This window comes from Dromaius novaehollandiae, chromosome 2 (assembly GCF_036370855.1).
Source record: "Dromaius novaehollandiae isolate bDroNov1 chromosome 2, bDroNov1.hap1, whole genome shotgun sequence".
NCBI lineage: Eukaryota > Metazoa > Chordata > Aves > Casuariiformes > Dromaiidae > Dromaius > Dromaius novaehollandiae.
The window spans coordinates 147,295,714-147,314,801 of record NC_088099.1 but is presented as its reverse complement, the minus strand read 5'-3'; the positions used below and the strand labels follow the sequence as shown (position 1 = coordinate 147,314,801).

The 19,088-nt window shown below is 41.0% G+C and overlaps 1 protein-coding gene across 2 annotated transcripts in view; it reads right to left on the bottom strand.

Annotated features, from left to right (window-relative positions):
• The window catches only part of TRIQK (triple QxxK/R motif containing), a 60,789-nt gene extending 58,963 nt beyond the window's left edge, over positions 1 to 1,826 (bottom strand). For both annotated transcript variants that reach the window (XM_026099775.2, XM_026099776.2), the window contains exon 1: positions 1,695 to 1,826. The gene's annotated coding sequence lies outside the window, so the exon portion shown is untranslated. The remainder of the gene's footprint in view (positions 1 to 1,694) is intronic.
• Positions 1,827 to 19,088: the final 17,262 nt, after the last annotated feature.

Sequence of the window (19,088 nt, the reverse complement as noted above, 5' to 3'; positions counted from 1 at the left end):
ATTTTGCCTTTGTGAGCAGAAAAGCTATTTACTGAACAACTAAGTTTGTCCCTAGCCCATTTTGTACCAAGAGGTGAAGTGATTCAGACAAGGAAAACAGGCCAAATAACACCACTTAAGAAATGGTTCAATTTTCCCAGTAGATTTTTCTTCATCCCTTAAACATTACTTTCTACAGTTTTCCACTACGGAAGTAACACGTCAGTAGCAAAGCCTGGAAGAGAGTCAACACATCTTGGTTAACAGGTACTCTCCTGTTCTGACAGCAGATAGCTCTTTACATTAGGAACGAGCCTGGTCCCTGACAGCAAAGAACTTGAGCCCCATACGACATGTAGTTGAATTAACGTGCGCGTGCGTGCATACAGCCTAGCCTACACCACAAGTTCTGTTAAAGGCGTTTGCTGGTACTATGCTCTGTCCGCATAACTACGCATGCCGCTGTAACAGAGAGCGGTTTGAGAACCACATGAGCAAGCTGGAAGCAGTCCCTGACAACACTTCGCATTTAAGAAGGTTGTGGCTCCCATATTTCTGTGCAGGATTTTCTGAACATAGGTGTGACCAACTGACTCTGCAGAAAACACAAAGGCTTCCAATGTATCCAGAACACATCACACCTGTTAGCTAAACACAGCAAGCTCAACAAGTCCTGGATCTATCAGATTTATTGCACGGGTACAGACAGCCACTGCAGTACGTGCAGTTTGCTGACCATACACAGATCAATTACACACTGCACACAGAGCTGCTCTAACACATGCTGGACTCATTTGTGTGCGGGGGGTCAGTCTGCATATAGACAGTAGCTATTTGTCCCGTTTCCAGACACCTGGAAATCCCACACAGACAGGATTTTATACACACACACAAACCCAACCAAACCACGTTGGCAGATGGCACGCAAAAGGCGAAGCTCATGAGAAAATGCCATGGGGCTGGATATGTCCTCGCGCAGAGGCACCAGAGCAGGGGAGCAGGGATTTGGCCAGCTCGGCCACCCTGGCATCCCCCGCACAAGGCCCGGCCTCCCTCACCAGCACAAGCCTTTGGCAAGGGAGTCATTTCTCTGGAAATAAACCACACCAAGCCAGAGACCTAGCCTGGGCGCTGGCAGCCCCCTGGCAATGGGCACCAAGGGAAAGCAGGCACAGGCAGACAGGTAACACTGAGAGGAGAGCCAGGGCAGCGCTAGCAGCCCTCGCCCGCGCAGGGCTGCTCGGCCTCGCCTTCCCCCGGCGCAGCTGCCCTTCCCGACCCAGCAACGGCCGGCAAAGGGCTTTTTCCGCCCACATTCAAAATGGCCGCGGCAGCTCCCGCCGCTGCCCCCGCTTCGCCCCCATCCCCGTCCCTTCAGCCCACATCGTGAAGGCGGCACCCGGGCACACCCAACGCCGCCCGGATTGGCGGCGCGCTCCGGCCAATCGCGAAGGCGAGCGCTTCCTGTCGACCAATGGCGGCGAAGGCACAAGCCGGACAGCGGCCCGGCCGCGGGGCGCCCGCCAATTCGGGCGCTCCGTCGCCGGAGGCCAATGGGGACGCCGCAGAACGGCGGGGGGAGGGGAGTGGCAGCGCGCAACCGCCGCCCCGAGACGACGGGGCGGGGGGCGGTTGCCGTGGCGACCGCCGAGCCTCGCCGTGCCGCCCGGACCTCACGCCCGCGCCCCCCCGCGCCCCCGGCAGCGGCTCGGTACCTCTGGGGCTGAGCGGGCGAACTCCGCCTCCTCCCGCGGCGGGACGGACTTCCTGTTCGCGGGGCGCCGCCGCCGCCCCTGCGGGAGCGCCCCGCCTCCCGCACCCGCCCGCCCCGCCGCCGGCAGCCGGTCTGGGCCTGCGCGGCGCCGCGCAGCTGCGCCCGCAGCTGCGCCCGGAGGAGGACCCCGGCACCGGCCCCGGCCCGCCCGGGGGTGAGGCGGCCGCGGCCCTCACCCCCGCCGCAGCCTTCGCCCTGTGCGGCGGGGCGCCGCGGTGCCCTCCGGCCCGGCCTGCCTGGGGTGCTTGGTGGGGTTTGCCGGGGGGGCGCCGGGGCAGGCTGGAAGTTCAGCTGGGCATGGGATAGTTCAGCATCTCTCCTTCCCGGCCTGCTTTGGGTTTTCACGGCTTTTTTTTGTCTGCCTAGGAGGCTGTAAGAAATGTTGTGCAAAACATGTAGAATTAAAAGTAATAGGCATGGTCATTTCATGAAAGCCCACTTCAGTGTGATGTTCCATTTGCGATCCTAAAAACAGATACGTAGGAAGTTATTAACCTGCTCTGTTAAGTAATTTTTCATCACCTTAAGATGATGGTAGGTCCTTTGCAACAGATGATTCATTAATTGTGGTGCAAAAATAAACCACTGACCCTTTGAACAGTGTACTGATTAGTATGACAAGAACACGCTTTGCTACCTGCAAAGCAGCAGCTGACAATCAAGTGTTAACCCTCCGCTGTGAGCCAAGATACACAGAAAGGAATATTTGCATTTGTTTACCTCTGCAGCTTAGGGAGTCAAAGCCATACCCTGCTGAACTTTCCCAGTACAGAGTGCAGAAAGAGCCTCAAGTTGATTGATCAGCGTCTCTGTGCTTGCCTACTCTGACAAGTGTACCAAGCCACAGAATTTTCTCCAGTCATTTCTGTAGCAAGGCAGTTTCCAAATATGGCAGGTCACTGGACACAATATTATGATTTATTCTTAGGGTACTGTCCCATGTGGAACAGGGTGTGTCACACATATTGTGGGCACTATATCTGATTTTTCTAATTTCTGAGTGTTCAGAATTTTAAACTATTTTATTTCTTTTACTGGTAAACTAAGCACCCTATACATCAAAGTATTTCAGTACTGTACTTTGATTTCTTGATTGTTTTAACATGATTCAGTTAAACACAATTCATGGTTATGGATATTTAAATATATTAGTATGTGCAAAACAATCAGATTCAAATAACTATTAGACATGTTTTTTGACTATGTAATCAGACAAAAAACCATGAAGGAATATCAGCATCTGGCTGCATGGTTTTGCATTATCCTGAGAACTGTTAAGGAGTTTGTTCTTGCAAGACCTCGCAGTAGAGCACATTTAGTTCTAGGTCAGTTTCACCTAATCATGCTTTTCTTTTTGTCACCAAGTTTTGGGTGTTTTTTAGTAATAAAACTGTGTATGCCCAGCAGCCTTTTTAAAGGATCCGTAAACAATAAGTCATAAAGAATTATGACTCCATGAAAAGGAACTCTACAACCCCTGAGAAATTTTCACCATTTTTAGTTTCACCCTCATTAATTCCTTCTTTCCTAGTCCTCGTCCTATGGTAAAAATATTTGTTTCCCATTGCCAACGTTTCTTCTGCAGAGAAAGCATTCCTCATCCAGCCACATAGCTAAAACTCTCTTTTATGCTCCTGTCACTTTGTATTTCGGTTACAACAATGTCATTTTTGGTGGCTTTGACAGATATAGTCTTGCTCTGCTCGTACCCAACCGGAATGGTTTCTGTAAGAAATAATCCCCTTAGCTCATTGCTTTGTCCATGTGACTCCGCTCCTTGCATCTCTCCAGTGTTGCCCATCTCTACACTGGCTCTGTAAGCACTGTGCTTTAATTTTCAAGGCCTTTCATGTTTTGTTCCCATACTGTATTGTTCCTCACTTAGCATTAATATTTTGCTTCTTGCCTCTAACTAAGCTAGGATACTGGCTCCTGTCGCCCTTTTGTTCATTTTTTTAACAAACCCTTTCATGTTTTTCTCCATATAATGATATCCTCACTCAGGTCCATCCAAAACCACAAGTTTGGCAGGATATCTACTAAAACTTGATGCCCTTAAGCCACAAGGATCATGTGCTGATCCTAGTATCTGTCATGCTAACCAGTACTGCCTAAGTGGTTCTGTATTTACCATGTCTGTCTGTCTGTGAGTTCATGTCGTATCTTACAGTTCAATTGCAATCTCTTGCACACAGGGTTCTTCCTGTTGCTCTTTGCTCCGTTACTGTTTACCTATATGGTCCCTGAAATCATATATTCCTAAACCCGCTGCAACAAACCTCATGACAGAACACCCCTGGATAACTATCCTTACTGCTGCTTCCCAGGTAACAGGAACGTGGAGCCAGCGCTCCCTCATTCTAGCCTTTCAGCTGAAAATCTCAACACAGTGTCAGTCATGATAGATGGTGCATTTTGTGACACAGACAGCCTGCCATTAGGACAAACTCATTTCACTGAAGAGCCATCTGATGATAATGACTTTCAGTCACAAATTGACCTAGGCCGGTTTGAATCAGTGTGTTAGAGGTGAAAGGCTTCATATTCCATTACCAGTACTCCGAGCCATCAAGTCTACTCCATCCCACCCCTACTTAATCTGTATTGATATACTTGGTAGCATTTTCCTAACTGCTATCATCCATACAGATGTCTGCCGTCATTTTGTTGATATAGTCAATCAATACTACATTAAATGTTACCTTCAGTTTACCCTTAATTGGCTAAAGTAGATGTGGTATTTTCATTATTTATACAGCTATGCCATTAAATTATGCATTCCAGATTAAAAGAATAAAAGATTTGTTTACATTATTATTATTGCTCTGGCATCAACTTTTGGATTTCTGTGTAAAGAAATTAATCTCCTATAGGAGGGGGAAATGGGGACTGACAGGCACTAGCTCCTGTTGCCTCTGGGACATAATTATGCTTGCAAATACAAAAACAGAAAAATCATAAGCTTAACACAGCAGAGACTCTTGAAAGTTTCATCTCAGCGTGAAGCTATGTTTTAATTATTATTTTTGTCTGCATTGTTCAGATCGACAGTGCACCAACTAGAGTAAGTGCTTATCTTAGTTAATTCTTCATGAGGCTTATGTCACTGGAAGATGCATTTAATTTATTTCCTTTTCCTTTTTTTAAGCCAGCATTGACTAAGTGTTTATCTATAAACATTCAACAAAGGTTTTACTACTTGAGGGCCAGATCCAAAGCCTGTTGAGTCCATTAGAATCTTTCCACTGACTTCAAAGGTCTTTGGAACAGGCCCTTTTACAAGACAGAAGCAGGTTATGGCTTGTTTGGGCACCTTGTTGTAGAATAAACATGAACTTTCTATATTCTACTATATTAGCAGGTTTTCTATATGGTAGGGACTGTCTTCTCTTGTTAACTGAATCTAGACAGCTACCTCTAAAATACATGTATGTAAATATACGTATATATGTGCATGTATATATATATATATATAAAATATGTATGCAAATAATATGTAATTGGAGTAGTATCACAGTTTTACAAATGGGGAAGTGAGGCACAAAGACCAACTGGGAGAAACTAGGGAGCTACAGGCCAACATGTCTGACTACTGTACCAGGAAAATGTTTGAAACTACAGTAGTGATAGAACTGGATGGATGTCACATATGGAGGAAGACTCCCCCACACGATTTTTGTAGGTAAAGGTCATGCCTCCTGCATCTGTTAGATTTCTTTGAAAGAGTCAACCAACCATGTGAATAAGGGTGATCTAGTCAAAACAATAAAATTAGATAGCCAAAGCATCACGAAGCTAAGTTGCTCTGGCGTAAGAGGGAAAGCACTGCTCTTGTTTAAAAACTGGAATAAAGAGAGAGAAATAATAGCTCCGTTTTCATACCAGTGGGATAGTGGCATATCCGTAGTGCGTTATCTGGAACCCATGGTATTCAATACAGTCATAAATGACTCGATAGTAAAGCAACAATATTTTATGATGATACAAAATAATTCAAAGCAATCCAAAATAAAATTGGCTTCAAAGATTAGCAGAAACATGCTATGATATATAAAACAGCTGATGAAGTCCAGCAACAATAAATGCAAGCACACAATGGGAAAAATAATTACACATACAGACGATGCACTACAGGACTGTATCTATACGTGTACATGAGGTGTACCCAGGACTGTTCTCTGACACTGAGGTTACGACACATGCCCACATATTATATTCTCTCTAACCCTCCAAAACTGTGTGGCAACATTCAGAATACTTACTAGTAATCATTCCTGGCTGACACTTACTCATACCTCAGGAAGCTTGAACCGTTCTTGGGAGCTGTTTGAGAGAGCACTAGATGACAGAGGCCAATACTGTGTCAGGAACTGTTAAAACTATTTGCTAATACAGGTAATCAAATGCAAGTGCCCAGGATCACCCTCTGGCAGGGTTTAATGTACTGCTATAGGCATAGCCTTAATGAGCTCTTAGCATTCGAGAAAGAGATCCTAGAGTCACTGTAGAGAGCTTTTTGAAAATCTCAGCTCAGTGCTTAGCAGAGGTCAAAAAAACAAATAGCCTAGTCAGAAGTGTTTGGAAAGTAATAGAGAACAAAGCAGAAGTTACTGTTATACCACCATATAAAAACAACAGTGTGTTTGCATCTTGAATACTATGCCTTATCATCCGATCGCAGGAAAGATATATAAAACTAAAAAGTGTTACAGAGGTGGGTAACAAGGATGATCAGACTTGGCTACTGTGCAAGAGGAGATTAAACAGATTAAAACTCTTCATCCTGGAAAAGAGATAACGTGAGAGGGGGGACACAAAGTCATTACTTGCAGAGAGAATGCAAACAAAGAGCAATTATTTGCTGTTTCCCAAAAATCAAAAATGAGGGCACCAAATGAAATAATCAGGCAGCTGGTTTAAAACAAATAGAAGGAGTTTGTTTTTCAAACAGCGCAAAATTAAATAGTGGGATTCTTTGTCAAAGGAGGTTTTGGTTGTGTGCTAAAAAAGCAATAAAGAAAGAGAGATCTATCAAAGGCTATTTTATATATGTTTATATTAAAAAAGAAAAGAAGAATATGGCTGCAAGTTGTGAATCAGAAAGTCCCTAAACTACAGCCTGCCAAAGCTGAGGACATTTTGCTGGGGAAAAGATTACTCTTATTTGCCCTCTTCTTACACTGTATTCCTAAAAATTTGATTATGATCCCTTTCCAGGGAAAGGATATTAAGCTATATGGATCCATTGTCTAACTCCATACTAGTGTTCTTACAAAAGAAACTTTGGGTATCTGAATGCCTCTTCAGGACCTAAATCTGACATTTGGGGTACCTTCTGCCTTGACTAAACTCAGCTTCAGCATAACATGCCAGGGCAATGCAGGTTACTGACCCTGAGAGTACCATATCTTGAAAGACTGCCTCAATGAACCCTTGAGATAAGTGTATGTCGGGGCCCTGCCCAGCCTCCCCAGGACCACTCACGGACCCAAAACCCCATTTCAGCCCAGGCCTGTGCACCCAAACCTGCCCTAAGCTGTGCCATACGTACAGCCGTAGGTACCTGTGCTCAGCCCTGTCTCCTGGAGGTCCATGGACCCTGCTGTGGTCTTGTCTCCAGTCCTGCCTCCTGCCCCATCTCCTATTTACATCTATTTTACAGTTAGTAGTAAGGCTGCTTGAAACATTCATTTCTTCTCAGTATGTTTGTTTTATGTGGACAGTGTTAGATATTTACATATTTCATATAGACAGAGGGGTCATAAGATTATTAAATTAAAAGATTACATGATCCAGACCAAAGTAAAGATGGCTCCTGCAGAGTTGTGTCTCCCTCATCATGACAGATTACTTTCAGAGAAAGTACAGTTAGTCACAGACACCTGTACAACAGTGCCTATGTTCTCCAGATTCACAGACTACAGTCAGAGGAGAAGATTAGATCATCTACTCTCACATTCTGTATATCGCATGTTATTAAAACTTGTCCACTTATTGCTCTACTGGGTCTTATTGAGCACAGTGGCGTGAGTCCGAATGAAACACGTTCTGCATTCTGCGAAGGCATCCCATCTAGAGGTAAGGAAACCCAGAGGTGGAAAATCAGTCATTTTTCTTGATGGCTTGCTCTCTTCATAGTTAAAAACAAGCAGATAGTCAACAAGTAACAGCAAAGGAAATTTGCTCCTTATTTCTCATTTGAATTTGTCTGAGTTCCTCTTGCAGCCATTATTGAATCTTGTCATGTCTTTGCCTAGTAAAGAGGTCTATAGCATCTCCTCACTGTGAAGGTGCTTAAACACTGTAATCGGGCCCCAATGTAACTGTCTTTATAATTAACTGTACTTACTGAGATTTTGGGCTTGCTGAGATCTCTTACTGTTAAGAATTTCTTTCAGCTCTTAAATAATTTTTGTTGCTGTCTTCTGCAGTCCCTCCAATTTTTTGAGATGCTTTTTAAAATACAGATGTTAGATGCATATAAAATACTCCAAAAATGATGTCATCAATGAAAAATTCAGAATCAAAGCACCTCCTTAACCCTGATCATTGCTCCGTTACATGAGTTTGTATCTAAGGACAGAATATATACTCTTTATCAAAGCATTGCTTTGGGAAACTGTTTGGACACAATGACCCTATAATAGTTAAAAAAGAATTGTTTCCAGGATAAAGCCTCCCACTGCTGTTTGGCTTCATTATAAAAATGGTTTAATGATCCCAGTTTGCTAACAGATTTGTATCACTGTGTGTATTAATTGTGTCCTGAATGTTATTTACTCCCTACCAACCTTTGTGTTCTCCTCACTTTTTATTGGAATGGTATATTTCTAGCTGGAGCATTGACAAGCATCTTATAGTATGTGTGGCCTGGTATCATTCCCTGCAAAATGTAGTAGCTTCAGTAGATGCGTATCTTCAATAATAACTACTTTTCCAATTCACCAGCTATTTCTAAATATCTTTAATGTGTTCTCTATTCTTTTGTTATCCAGAAAGCCTTACTGTGCCATATCTTCCCACAAACACAAATGCAAGGTTAAAAATTCCTAAGTAGCTGAAGAACAAATTCAGAATTAGAAAGCAGGTCTTTTAGTCTGACAGCCTTTACCTAATTGACAAGATTCCTAGTAGCTACATTAACATGGGAGTGGAGGAGCAACCTGAAGGCTGTCCTCGAGGCCAGGTTTGGGGCCGCTCTGTCTTTGCCCGTCTCCTGGCTGTTGCAGGGAGGCCGGGGCTGTGCCGAGTGCTCTCGCCTTGCAGGCACCCGCTGCCTTGCAGTGCAGATGGCATGCTGTGTCTCGCTGGGCTGCATCCACAAACACCTTTTCCCTTTGGTAATGTCAAGTGATTGACACAAGGCAGAAGGATCTTTCCTGGAAAGATCCTGGCATCACCTGCTAGCAAAGCAGATGGGATTTTTACACAGCCTGAATTGAAGGATAATGTGGGTGCTTTCTGTGTCAGCACTTCCAAGCACCTAAGTAAGTACAGACCTAACCTGTATTTCCTGGCTAGCCATGGGCCCAAATGCTTAAAGTAATTAGTTCCTTAATTCCCCTTGACTGTGATATGGCTTTGTGAGATTCATTCTCCCCTATGAAAAATATATCTAAATGTTATCCGAATCAGGAATTTGGATGCTTGCCTCTTAACCGCGAGCTCTTACCGGTGGGCAGCAGTCACGGAGAGCACTCACGTTCTCACCCTTGTTTTGCGGGTGGAACAAGGATGGAGCGGTAACAACCTGGAACTCCTCACACCTTGCAAATAATTGCCAAGCACTGCTCCGTCTGACTGAGAAAATATCGAACAGAAATGATGCAGCTTCTCACTGTCATGTGTTATCCTAGCTGCTGCATATTGTGGCTTTTCTTGATGGTGCCTTGCTTTTTATGGCCACGTGGATTTTATTTTTTCATGACATTTCTATCAGAATGATCTAAATAGAAGCTAAAGTTACCTAAAAAGGATATTCTCAGAGTTAGTACTGACAAAGTGAGGCATCTTTTCATTTCCATCTCCTTAGAGCTGACTCAGCGTCTTTATTCAGGTGAAACATCCACCCAAATGAAAGACACACAGATCCAACAGTAAATACTTCAACACGGTTTGTAAATATATTACTAGTAATGCTGGTAATATTAATGTTGCACTATGCACCATATAAATATACGGCAAAAAGATACTCTTTGCCTGAAGAATTCTAAAAATGAGCTTTTTGTGACACTAATGAGCTACACCACAATGGCAAAATAGTGGACGCAGTATGAAGGGGGGGGTCATTAGCTTCCAAGGAGCTGTTAAAAAAACAGTTTAGGAAAAGGTATAAAAACATACCCAGTACAATAATAAGCTATTTCCTCAATGTTATGTGTAGAACAAGCCTTGAGTAGCTGGAAATAGCTACCTTTTATGGAACATTCTCTCAAATGCAACCTGAATTTATAAATAAAAAATGGTTTTCCAAAACATTAAGAATTAGGATTAACTTTCTACTGGGAAATCTGTTCCAGTGTAATTGAATTCTGTAGTGACAAAGAGGAAATACATGCAAATAATTAATTAGAAATAATTCAGCATGGAGAATTAATACTTTCCCTACATAACAAGGAAAAAGGTATTATAACTAAAAAGTGTTATTTACTCATGAATATTTTTTGCATGTATCTTTCTTTTGTCCAGTATATAGTCTCTTCATTCTTACTATAGATATTATTCATTCCAGAATTATATGCAAAAATCCTGATTCTGCAAACATTTATGCATATGCTTTATTTTATACAATTTAGTTCTAAGTTAAGAAAAGTTCTGGCCTCTAGGGACTTCACTTCTCAATTATAAAAATCCAGCTTAAAATAAAAACATTTTTGCTCCTTAACAGACTGTATATTTTCATGTTAGTAGAATAAATAATAAATTAATGTGAGAGGAGGTAGGATAAATCTGAAGTCTGCATTTACAGCTCTAACTTGTTTTGAGAAAAATCTGATCAAAAGGCATTTTATGAACAGAAGTTTTCTATTTCCCTTTTGGGGTAGCTTGTCTTTACTATGTGAAGAGGAGTACTACTGGGAGCAGGGAATCTTGTTTTGAAATCTATTTTCCTAGAATGAGCATTTTACTTCTGCAGTTTCATGGCCGTTAGTCTTATTCCAGCACTAATCATGCAAGTGATGTCATAAAAAAGTAACTTTTATAAGTTTTAATGACATATATTTCAAATCTCAAATAAGCTGTTCAGACAATACACTGTTTAGAAGAACCTATTATACCATGCAGTAGTGTGTGATGAGGAGATGCTACATTTATTTTAGGAGAGAAAGAAATCTGTATTTCATTTGTTACACTGCTAACTTCACTTTAGGTAATTGCATTCAGCTTTATTATTGCCCAGAGCAATAACTGATTGTTAGTTATTGAAGTCTGAAATGATTTTCTCATTTCCCGGGGGAATCTAGAGATTTACATGGTGCACAGCAGTAACTAATAGATATAATCTGGTCATAATGTAGCCCTATAATGTGTTATTTACTTGTTGAGAACATGGATGTTGAGCATTTTAACATTTCCTCAAGAAGTGTGGCAGATTTTACTTATGATATGTGAGCTTTAAGTGTTTACTACTCTTAGTTTCATGACAGTTGAAATGCCAGCAACCATTAAAAGGTATAAAAAACACTGGAGATCGCATTCATGTACTCACCCATCTGAACTGAAAATTTGATGTATTTTATCATTTATTTCTGAAATGTATACACATTAATTAAAAATAATCTACAATAAGTAAAATTGCATCAACAATAGATACTGATTCGTTTGACATGGAATATTCATATTACATGAAGATAATTACATGAGGACAGAGAAAGGCTAATATGAAGCAGAGCTTGCTGTGGACTTCTGTGGCCTCTTGGAGCAACCAGGTGAAACACCTTAGGGCATGTCAGGTGTCTAGTAGCACCTTCATTTTTTTGGCAACAGCCTACCCCTCTGAATGTCCAATACATTTATTCAGTGCCCAGCCCAGTGGAATCCAACCTAACTGTGACCTGCTTTCACAACTGTAAGATAAGCCTTAAATAACAATCATTCTGAACTCAGCAATCTTCTGGTACAAATGTCTGCCTTTGAAGACACATTCAGAAACAGGATCTTGGAGAAAGAAAAGAGAAACTGTTCTTTAAACATGAGTTCTTTCTAATGGCTTACTTAGTTAAGATACTTCATTTTGAGGTTACAGTAAAATGAACTGTTAATGTTAGATAAACAAGCCAGTAATATGAAGTGAAGTGATCTTAGCCTTATAATATATGCTAGTGATGCAAGTATGTTATATGTGATATTCAAATACATAAAATACCAACTGCTGTATAGCATAATAATAGTAAACATGTTTTATTAAAGTAGATTTTCCTCCCCATCAAATATGAATGTTTTATGAAGGTTTCAAAGTATTCCTCAAGGAAACATTAAGGAATTGGTTCTTCTCTCAACCCACAGGGGATCTATGACTGTTATTCACATAAAACCTAAAGAGAATAATGGACATAAATACCTGGTGCATCAAGAGGTGACTAGACCCTTAATCCTTAGCATCTTCTTCATCCTTGCGACACAGGCTCCACCTCTCCAAGCAGCTGCTTCTTCCTTTCCTAGTGCCTATTTCCTAGTACAAAAACATTCATCCTAACATGGGATGACCTTGTTTAGTGTGGAAGACTGCTGTAGGAAAATCCTTCTCCCTCTCAACTCACGAGGCTGTGTTGCTTTTAACAGATCCAGTAACGCACAGCTGAGATCTGGATGCCATTTTAAAGTTTCATTGAGGTCCCTATTGGGTCAGGAGGGAATCAGAGCCTTTTCTGCTCTCTGGATTCAGCACCAAACTGTTTATTATCAGGGTAGATTATCAGATGAAAAGATAGAGATAAAGAAGAAAGCAGTAAAGTAAGGGTTGCAGGTCAAAAGGGGGGAGTGAGAAAAGAGATCTGTGCTCTGATAAAAACAAAATATATAATTAAGAGTTAAAAGCCATCTCTTCCCCAACGACAATCTGAATAAACAACAACAAAAAAAAAGAAATCCAAACAATAGCATCGTCCCTTGAAACATCAATGCTTATTATTCTGCCTCCCTCCCAGAAACCAGAGCAAGCAGTCAGACCTGTGTCCTGCAGTTAACTAGCTCTTTAAAGCTTGTGGTAGCTTTCCAAATGTGAGATGCGTGACTGCCAGTTCCCCCTCCGTCACAAAGCATGCTCCAGAAGGAAGGTGCTTCGTTTTTTCCACCCTTCATACGCTAGCCTAGATTCACTGCCTCATCTGCACCTGCACAAACTATAAATAAAATCACCTGAAGCAAAAAGACTGAGTTCCAGTATAATCTTACATATGACGCTGTGGTGGATCGCTGCCGATAACACGTTACATATCACACTAAAGCCATGTACCAGGTAACTCCTGCACTGGACCATCAGCCAAGGCCACATGTATACTCACTAACAGATTATAGTTTGAAAAAAACGCATTGAAGATTTTAGCCAAAATTAAAATGTCTCAGTCTCCCCAAATCTTGTACTGCTCTTCGTTTTCCTTTATATTCTTTCTGATCTCCTGTGCTTCCAGTTGTGCTGCATCCTCTGGCAATTCTTTTCTACCATCAGTCTTGATCCATACAACTCTTTCTCCCTTTGGCTCCTGCACTTGCATATTATAGAGAGGTTCTGTATTATAGAACCTTTGGAGCTTTTCTCTAAGCTTTCCGTTGGCCTTTAGTGACAGCTATTACTGAAATACTTTCACCCTTTTGCTAATCCTGACTCCTCAAATTGTTCCTTTAAAATTATGCTATCAATCAGCTTATTTTTTACATAGGAATCTTTCTGATAGCTAAAAAATCTATACATAACTGAAAGATAAGCTATTGAGAACTTGTCATAAAATATCTTATCTTGTGAGTTTACTTTCTACAATTGCTATCCCCATTCTGCTATACCCACTCATGTATACATCTGACTAGTTTAGAACAGCAGCTCTCAGACTTTCAGTATCAGTATGCTCTTTCTATTTTCCATACTAATTATAACTCCTCCACTCCGCTATCTTTTGCCATAATTCCATGCACCTACAATTTTCAGTTCTCTCCTGATGAGACCTCTTCAGGAATGCTCATCACCTGTGTTTCGGAAGAAATAGGTGAAGCCAGAATAGACATTCCAAAGCTTTGGATGCTCAGAAGTCTTTCCTATGACAGCAGATCAGATGAGTTTAATGGGATATATGTCAAGAAAATAGAAATGCCTGGGAGCAAAATGGTTAAGCTAAGGGATAATGCTGATACAATAACAAAAAGAGCATGGTGATACTATAATACAAGAGTAATACAATATCAAAACTGACGGTGAACAAATTTTGCCTGGTTATTGAGAAGATTTCTAACCATCTGAGAGCAGAAGGACTGGGTGTAGCTTTTCCATGGAAGCATCTGTAGCAGAAAATCCACCCTTTCAAGATAGCTGTGAATTACTTGAAGGAGAGTGCCTAGTGTGGTGCTTGTGATAGCCAGGACACAGACTTAGTGACCAAGTGGCCTTTACTATTCTGTGTTTTTTCCGCTTACCTTGAAAACAGCTGGGAATGCTTCGTCCCTTTCTCAGGTGTTATATAAGCAATCACCACTATTGTGTGTGGCTTTATATTGCAGCTTTCTAGCCCACCCAAAATACTGCTAACATTTCCTACTCTAAAAATATCTGACTGATAAGATCAAAGTCATCTTTTTGTATTGCCACAGGCATTAGAAAAAGAAACTTAATTTAGTGGTCTTTGTTTTCTACATTACTAAACCAAAGAGGAAATCAAAATAAATGAATCCTTGCTAATGTCTTAAAGAATTATCTCTCTAACTTGGTAAACCTAATTTTATTGAAGACCCAACAACCAATTGCTTGCTACCGTTTTCCTGTTTTGGACAGACAGACAAACTCAGCAAATAAACTGAGTACACATGACTTCCAGGTGAATAACTTATTGATTATATATCCATAACTTAGATTGCAATAAAGAAACCAAGACCTATTAAAATCAACTTTTAAAATTAACTGTTCCAATGATGTTGCTGTTTGGCTGTTGTGACTGTTTGAAATATAACCTTGTGTTTCCTAATGCATACTCTGTAAGGATGTCTGAAGTCAAGGTAGTCATTAAAATTTCCCTGAACCTTGAGACACACATTCTAAGACCTGATCTGTTGATTCTCTTCCATTAAATTAACAGATCTTTACTCAGGAAAATAAGCTATTTTGAAAGAATGATACAACATTTTTGGTGATGACAGGGAAGCTACTGCAGTATTCTTGTAATGCCTTACAGATTAGTAAGCGTTATTAGTAATTAGTAGTGTAGGCAGTAGTGTTGGAGCCATCACCATGGAAGGGCTTTCAGGGAGGAAACATCACTGTCCCTGGATACCTGGAATAGATATTCTGAAGCACAACTCTGTTTTACAGATGCTGTTACATAATCTTTCTCCCATATTTTACGTCTTCTCAGGCTGCCACATGTTTGCTTACAGCAAGATTGCAGTTCTTCTAACTGTATCATTTTTAATTGCCCAATTTAAGAATAGAGCTGAACTACACACAAATGTTGTTTTTCCAAGCTTTGGGGGATTATTAAATGACCTTGTCAGCTCCTGGAGGATAACAAAATAACATTTTGCAGTTAAAGTGAGGATTTTTTCCCTGTTGAAAATTGCCTGTTGTTTTTATTATTGTAAGAATTGGTCCACTGAACTTAGCACAGCCTCTGAGGTCTCAGTGAGAATCCTATGATTAATGAGGTAGCCATTAATGTCAGTAGATTGAACAACTGAAATCTGATTATATTAAAGTGCTTCCCAAACATTAGGGTCACATTAACAGTTTATTGAAACAAGCTGATAAAATTTAAAATGGTCATCTAATTCCCTGGGGTTCCTAATTGTTGCATGATAAATCACTCTGTAGAGAAATCTATTACAATGTTCCAAATGAGAAAATGTAATTTACTATACCATTAGTGGGGTGTTTGAAGCACATCAGTTCTTTCGTGGGGGAGTTTTGCCAGAATAAGACAAAACTCTGTATATGGAGAAAATTATTATTTTTTTCTTTTAGGTCAAGATAATGCTTGTGGCTTGAGCTATCTAAATTATGTAAGAAAAATGAGGCATTTTATGGAAACAAATCACCTGACAGTGACTTGTAAGACTATTACTGAAGGTCCAGCATGAATGAGCATTCATCTATGTTTATGGTATTACTCTGCTTAGAAGCACATTTTTGCAGAGATTAAAACATTTTCATGGCTCAATTATGGTGGGTTCTTAAAGAAGAAAAATCAGCTTAAAATTCACACACTTCTGCTTTCAGAACCTCAGATGCTGAAACAGATCTGTGCACAGAGAGCCTAAGTTTTGCCTATCAATGTTTGCAAGATCGAGTAATTTTGTATTTTTTTCCTTTCAGTGTCACAAATTCCCCCACACTCACCTGCATTTGCCTCTCTCACTTTTTCCTCCAATTTGTATGATTTTATTATTCTCCTGTGCTTAAGTAGAATTTGAGCTTCAGAGATTCATACATACATTTCATTTTGTGCTTATAAATAAAGTGGCTCTAGTGCATAAAGTTTATAAAATTTGTTTCTAGGTTTGGGGGCAAATTTGATCATTCCTGTTATGTTTGGATCCTTCCCAAATTCACAGAAAACTAAAAAAGGCATTAAAAGTAGAAAGGCCTTTCATAATCACAGCTGACAAAGATATGTAGGCACATATCCTTCTGTCTGGAAACTACGCATCAGACATAAAAAATGAAACAGAGACATTCTAGAAACTAAATTATTTGCCCACTGAGCAGTGGAAAAGAAGCACACATTTTTCTTCATTCGCACTGGAGCAGACATGGCACATGGTAAGGGACAGCGTCTCTGTGATGGAGAGGTAACAAATAGAACGATGAGCACCACGACATGCACTAATTCCATCTCTTGTTTGGTGGGACCCTGGTCAGACAATCACAATTATCATGTCATAAACTTGCAGCAAGAAAGTAAAATGGGTTTAGTTCTCACCAGAACTATTATTAGAGGAAAAAATCTCAGCTTCTCTGTTCTTCTTCTTTATAAATAGAGTGGTAAAATATCACAAAAACAATGGATGGAGTGGCATAGAATGCTGATTCTACCAATAGGTACCTGTTTTTTTTGAAATGTGTCAGTCTCTCTGTGACAGCATTTTATTCACACTGCACATGGAATGGAAATTTGTACATGTTCCAAGCAAAAAATCCAGTGCAGGATGTGGAGTTATTAGTATTTGCAGTTCTGCAAGATTTGGGAACCTCAACCACGCAGCAGAGTTCTCTGTGCAAGGAGCTGCACAAACACAGGAGAAAAAGACATGTTTCAATAAATTTCAGAGGATAAAGCAAGATATGGCAGATGGATATAAGGAAGCTAAAAAGGAGCACTGAAACGAGCAGCATTCTCGGCACTGTTTGCTGTAGGTTTTACAGAAAAGGAGCGTTCTAAGGACACTGTGTAGAAGAATAATAAGGCTCAGCTTCGTGGAAATTTGCTGTTCCCAGAGCAAACACTTCTGCAAAAGGAACTTCTGCCACTGTTCCTGTTTTATGCAGTACCTCAGTGGTCCGAGTACCTTCACGGGACACTCAAGCACAATTTGCTAGCCACAGTGGTGTGGAAGTCAGGATGGAGAACTTCTAAAATTAATTTTGAACAGAAAAAAACTCTGGACTTTAGGAATGGAAGAGGGAAGAAAAGAAATAGGATGGCAGTTGAAGGGCTATCTTTTTAAGATGGGAAGAGACTTGCTTTTATTGTGAGGGAGAAGAGCAAGACAAATGAAAGCAAAGCATAAAAGTGACTCTCAAGTCAATCTCTTAAGTGGGCTCAAGAGAGATCAGGCAGCAGACTTAAAATACATATTAAAACTGTGGAACTCATTGCTGCAAGACGCTATGGAGATAAAAGGTGTATTTTTTTTTCAAAAAGAGTTCAGACACATTTATGCATCTTGCTTCTGCTGACTGGAAGCAAGCTTTGGCTTAGGAAGTCACTAGACAACGGTGGGTTTTATTTTCTTTCCCTTACCACCTGCTTGTTACTTTGCCTTCAGATATGAGGCACTGAGGTACAGAATTATAAGTCCTAAGCAAAAAGAGTCACTAAAGATGATAAGCATATCAGACTCAATATGATGATGATGAAAATACCAGACTTCCATGGACTGTTTCAGGCCACTGAAGTGGATCTGCCTGAAATTTCTGAGGAGCCTGAAGCCTAACTCTGAGCCGGGCCTGACAATACTAATCACAGTTCTTTTTTAACCTCTCGTATCTGCCAAAGGCCTGGCAGGATCAGGGATCCAGCTGTATTTCCCTAATGACTAAACATCAAAGATCAGGGCTGAAAGTGTGTGAGATCCAGAGCACTAGAGAAGATCTGCTTTCTCTTCTCTTAGATGGGCAGCTCTTATATTGACTCTGTTCATTTTTGGCCCTCCTGTCGATCTTCTTTCTTTCAGTGGATTGATGGGAAATGGGGAAAAGGAAGAAAGCAGGGTCACAAAGTGACGTTGTGCCCCAAGTGCCAGTACCTTTTACTCCAGAATACTTTATAGATTAAGGCACTTCTTCAGCTGTTTTTCTGAGATGAAGAGATAGAATGGAAAAGATGAAAGAAAGCATGTAGAGATCAGATGAAGGACTTCTGTACTTGGAGAAGGAGGAAGAGAAGTCAAGCCAACGAAAGGAAAGAAACTGAAAAATATGAGTCAGCATAGTTCTTGTTCAGGTTCAGATGTGACTCAAATCATTTTAGCTTAGTTCTGATTCAGGTCAATGTTGATTGATTATTCAGTTTGTGAAGCTCAGCAGAGCTTGGATGAATTTGGAGAATAAGTCATTGGAAAATGGAAAGAAGGAGAGAGGTACATGACAGGGACTTGGCTACCTGGCAAGGTTTCTGCCCTGGAGAAGCTTCTGGTTCATTCTTGTCACCTATATGCACTGCTTCTCTCCAGCTTGTCAAGTCTGGTACATGGGATGGAGGAACTGGAATGAAGCTGAGCAGCGCAACACATGAAAAGGGAACAGTGCTGTCACCATACCAGCATACCAGCACCAGGAAAGCAGGGAGAAGGGTGTGTCTGTGTGAGTGATTTAGCGAATAGGCTGGGTTCTTTTTGGTGCAGATTTGCCTTGTGCCTATGCACGGAGTCATGCAGCATGTGCTCAGACACCACCAGTGCACTTGAAGGGGTTTCT